General features: G+C 32.3%; 1 non-coding gene across 1 annotated transcript; it reads left to right on the top strand.

Moving 5' to 3' along the window:
• Positions 1-2,066: 2,066 nt before the first annotated feature.
• Positions 2,067-2,138, top strand: Trnah-gug (transfer RNA histidin (anticodon GUG)). The gene has a single exon. It is a non-coding gene; the product is annotated as a tRNA-His (tRNA).
• The last annotated feature ends 3,363 nt before the right edge of the window (positions 2,139-5,501 follow it).

The raw sequence follows: 5,501 nt of genomic DNA, 5'->3' as shown, positions 1-5,501 counted from the left end.
AAGAATAAGCGAAGTAAAAAAAAACAAAAAAAAAAAAACAGAAAAATTAACGTTACGTGATAAATGGCTCAAATAACCCTGCTTCAATATTTAAATTTAAAAAATCGAAAAAAAAAGAGATCTCACACCACGATTCGAACCCAAAACGTTCAGATAATGACCCAACGCTCTAACCAACTGAGCTAATACGACGTATAGGAAAATTAGTCAATTTTTCAACTATTTAAACTAAATCAGGTCATGATGTCATCTGACGCATGCATAGAACCGATCTCGTCATGAGAGGACAGTTTTTGTTGCCCCTCCCCCTGTAGAAAATTGTCGATTTCAGGGTGAAAAAATGAACGTCTTTGGCCAATTTTTCGATATTTTTCGAGCGAAGGATGGAGCTTCAATATGATACCAAGTTTGTTAATTTTTGTTCTGCCTGTCGAAAGTTTTTAGCAGACACACAAACACACACACATACATACATACATACATACATACATACACACATTTTCGCTTTTATATATATAGAAGAATATAGATTATATCACCATTTAATCTTTTTTTCTCTCTCTCATCTTCTTCACTGATTTTTCTTAATTACACTTTGTTTCAGCAGCCGTGTTAAACGCATATCTTATTTTTCTTTTATTAATATTATTGGAATTCCCCCCCCTTTTTCCTTGTACATATTTGTGAATTATTCCACGAATTTCGGCCTTTTGGATTATTTTGGACCATCTTCCAATTACGCGATTTCCTTGGATTTTACTTGTGCGAATGGAAATTTAATTAACTTTCTTGGATCTACATTTTTGGATTTTACCGTCATTAGATACTTTACCTTTCACCAGACTATCCATTCATGTGAAATTACCTTTTTCTTCACCATATTCCCTCTGCTTCACTTTTTGCTATCAAGTAAGATCTTTGACTTACTTGCAGTTTCATCAAATACTTTTGTATGCAAAATCCGATCCCGCATTTTGCTGATTCCTACCCTCTGATGAGAAGGAGAGTATTTCTTCGAAACTCCGCGGATTAAGGACTATCCACTTATTAAGTGTTTCCTTTTCAGATTAAATATGTTTTTAACTCTTTTTCAAAGTGTTTTTTAACATGTTTTATTAACTATTTGCTCTTATATATATATATATATATATATATATATATATATATATATATATATATATATATATATATATTGGAGAAGGGGTTGACTTAGCGAGGACCGTTTGAATAAATTCACAATGATTTAAATTTGTAATTATATAAAAAAATAATTTTATTTTCAGTTGCGTACAATTGCTAAAAAAAATAAGTAACAAAAAAAATTAAGGACTAAAAAATAATGAGTCACACAACACTTTAAATTTAACTCATTGTGAATTTATTCAAACAGTCCTTTGGAAAAGAAATATGTAAAATAAAGCTGATCCTATGCAATTATGTCACCGTGCTATTTTTTAAAAATAGTATGGCGGACGCACATGAGTGCTACCCCTCTAGCGAAATACGCATCGGCTCTGATGTTGAACGTTGTTCGGTTGAGGAAGACATCATTATTTTTACAAGGAAAGAATTTTTGAGCGTTTTTTTTTTTTTTCCGGAGTTTATGTAATTATTAACAGGAAAATTGTTAAATATTTTCAAGTTTAATTAAAGTTTTACGATACCTGCGGTATTTGTCGGATTTTACAAACAAACAAAATGAAAACAAGACAAAACAAAAATTTGGTGTTTATGCACTTATGTTACCGTTATTTTTTTTTAATGGTTTAAGAGCCTCCCCAATGTTTGAATTGTTTTTTTAAAGGAAAATTGGTGAAAATCAAAATTAGCACTTGCAGCGATAAACAAAAAGCTTTAGCGTGTACCTACCTCTCATGGAATGTCGTCGATGGAAACACAGTGAAAGTTTATTTGGTGCCAGTTCACTTATTGATCCGCGCTATATTTAAATAGTATTTTCAAGTTTAATTAAAGTATAACTCAATTAAATTAATTATAAATATGTTATATATAATCTTTTACTATAGATATGTTTAATTTTCAAAGTTTTGTATGTTAGATATGTGGCCGTGATCGTCTAGTGGTTAGGACCCCACGTTGTGGCCGTGGTAACCCAGGTTCGAATCCTGGTCACGGCATATCTAATAATAATATTTTATCTCAACATTAAGAGACATATTTTAAAAATTGAAATATGACCTAAACTCGTTGACCTTCGTCCAAAGAAATTTCTTAACCGTTCACCTTTGCTTTGATAGTGATCAACGAAAAATTAAATTCACATTTTATTTTTTTTCTACGATTATGGAATCTAAAGTTTTTTTTAATTTAGATTGCCAAACTCTTGTTCTGCTGATTGTTTTCCTCCCACTAACTTGGGTTTTGTTTATGACTGTCAATAGTTTTTGCCTTAATAATATTCCTTCTTTTTTAGCTCCTTGGATTCAGTGACTTCATGCTTTGTCTAGAGGGACTTCCACAAAAAAAAAAGAAAAAAAAAAGAAGGTAATTATAGCCTCGTAGATTAACACAAAACCCTATTTTTAGTTGCGTGCACTTATGTTATCAAACTGGCGGGTATATTGTAACTATTCTCTACTTTCACCTAACAATTTAATGAACAAAAAGATATTATAAAACTTGAATTTAACTTGAAAATACTATTGGCTGACGTACACGAATGGTACCCCTTTAGAGAAATACGCATCGGCTCCGATGTTGTACGCAGTTCGACTTAGGGAGAAATTATTATTTTTACAAGGAAAGAATTTTTGCGTGTGTGGCCTAGTTTTTTATTTATTTATTTATTTAATTTAGCTTGAACTTTGCGCTTTCTTTGCGAATTATTTTGTTATGATATTTTCGGGGGGGGGGTTGTTTTTTTATAGATATTTTTTTGGGGGGGGGGCTGGATATTATAGTTATAGGTAATTATTAAATTGGCGCAAGTCCAAATTAGCACTCGTGACGATAAACAAAACTAAACAAAAAGCCTTTGGAATGCCGTCGATCGAAACACAATGAAATGTTATTTGGTGCTAGTGCACTTATTGATCCGCGCTATTTTTAAATAGTATTTTCAAGGTTAATTAAAGTTTTATGATACTTGGTTTTATTAAATTGTTAAGTGAAAGTACAGAATAGGTACACAACACCATTCCGTCCCAATGTTAAGAATGGCTTTCTAAATAATACCGTTATTATTTCAGCATGGATCAATAAGTACATGAGTACCTTTTATTTTCTTGAATAAAATAAAAACTACTCGACGAGAACACTGTTTTTGTTTTAATAATTATTTTTTATTCAAAAATAAAAATTTCAATTTTCAAAACATGCCCCCCCCCCCCCCAAGCTTATTAACCAAATAAGGTAAAATCTCTTCAAAGCGCCTTCAGGTTATATGAGAAAATAAAGCTGTGTACGCATTACAAATGTTTCTTTTTTGTTCGGTTGGTTGTTTTTGTTTTACGGCATATCAACCCTTTTCAGGTTATTTAATGCCGAATCCAAAGATTATGAAAAAAAAAAAAGAAGATTTTTAATAGTAAGTCGATTTCTATTCAACCCATAATTGGGACCCTAACAGGTACTACCACTCAGGGTCAGAGTGGACCTGGGAGCAATGGCAATTAAAGGGTGGCTCCACAATCCCCAAAGCCCGCAAGCTGGGGCCTCACCACTGGATATAGTTTAAGGTCATATCCAGGACCATTCTTTTCTGTTTCTTATGTTATACATTAGTACATTCGGGGTCATTTCGAGTTAAAAGTTTATTTACTGTACCATCTGAGCTAGAGGAAATCATGTGTATGTCTCGTGTAAATAGCTAATGAAGAATATGAAATATGGTTGACGTTCAGGTGATCAAAAAGTCGTATCGAGCGTACCGGAAAACGAAATGAGACCAAATTGACAACTCGGAAATTTAAAAATGAAAAAACTTTAATGATTAATATTTTTAAAGTAAATAATTTAAACAATTTTTATTTTGGCTGACGTACACGAATGAGGCCCCTCTAGCAAAATAAGCATTGGCTCCGATGTTGTACGCAGTTCGTTCGAGGGAGCATTCAGTATTCCGAAAAGGACAGAAGTTTAGCGGGTGGTGGTGGTGGTGTTGTTGTTGTTGTTATTGTTGTTGTTGTTATTATTATTATTATTATTATTATTATTATTATTATTATTGCTGCTGCTGCTGCTTGAACTTTGCACTTTTCAGATTATTTTGTTATGTTTTTTATGGATATTTTTTCTTTTGGTAAATTTTTAGTTTACCGACTCCTCAGCATTCACCTCTAATTTGTCGATTTTAAAAGTTTTCGGATACGCTGAGAACGAATATCGCGTTTATTTTTTGCGCAAACACGCAGTTATCCATATTTGAAAACATTCAGTATCCAGCGTAATCCTTATCATTTTTAATGGCGGCCATCTTGTTTTTCAATAGCGAAAAATCGCCAAAAGAAGCTAAATATGCCATATGTAACTGGAATTCCCCTTCCCACCATCGGCGTTGGCGCAAAAGAAAGTAAAGTTTATTGGAGGGGGATGTGATAAATAAAGAAATCTTGAGCGAAAGTAAAGACCGTAAACGTAAACCACAAATTAAAAACAGTATTTAGAATAATATTTATTAAAATAAATTAAAAGGTTAAATATTACCTTTCGCTACAACAGAACAACACCGATCACACTTTTTTTATTTTATTTTAGGGGTATTCGATATTGCAGGCCACAAATCTGATAATCAAATCCGTCGCAAATTTACGGTTTAATTGATCTAAAAAAAAAAAAAGTTTTCAGGGGCTGTTTACAAAAGCATATTATGTTTTTCGTTCTTTTTCGGGGAGGGGGTATTCAAATATAGAACTTGTGTACTTTAACAGGTGCTTCTGCAGTTTAGTTAACCGTTTTGCCATGGAAAGGCGGAGGCGGGTGTGTTGTGGCGACTGCGGCCGCCACAACACACCCGCCTCCATGGAAAAATGTTAATTAATTAATTATTAATTATAATTAATATGCTGTTGTAATTATTAATTATAATTAATATGCTTTTGTAAACAGCTCGTGAAAACTTACTGGCAGCAATATTTTTACTCTTAAATAAGGTGAAAACTTTATTTTATGAAAAATATTTCGGGTTTGTATTACTGTACACATAGATTCGAAAAAGTTGTCAAAAAACAAATATATAACAAATAAATGTCATCAAAGTACAGATAAGTTACTTTTCTACCAAACTGGATATATTTTTCGTGTTTTTATTCAATGTAACATGTTTATTCAGCTCGAAAGCCATACAGTGTTTACCGATTGAAACATTCAAGATGGCGTCTGATTCTCTCTTTAACATGGTAAGTTTCGGAAAAGGTGTTATAAATAAAAAACCGGATAAAATACTGTTAAAAACTCGCTCAATATATGTTACCGTGACATAGGTTGACATATATTCGGCGGGGTTTTAATAGTATTTTGTATAGTTTATTATTTATAACACC

This window comes from Euprymna scolopes, chromosome 22, assembly GCF_053919585.1.
Source record: "Euprymna scolopes isolate OS-2025 chromosome 22, ASM5391958v1, whole genome shotgun sequence".
Taxonomy (NCBI): Eukaryota; Metazoa; Mollusca; class Cephalopoda; order Sepiida; family Sepiolidae; genus Euprymna; species Euprymna scolopes.
Note: the sequence above shows the minus strand (reverse complement) of the source record. Positions and strands in the feature narration are given on the sequence as shown.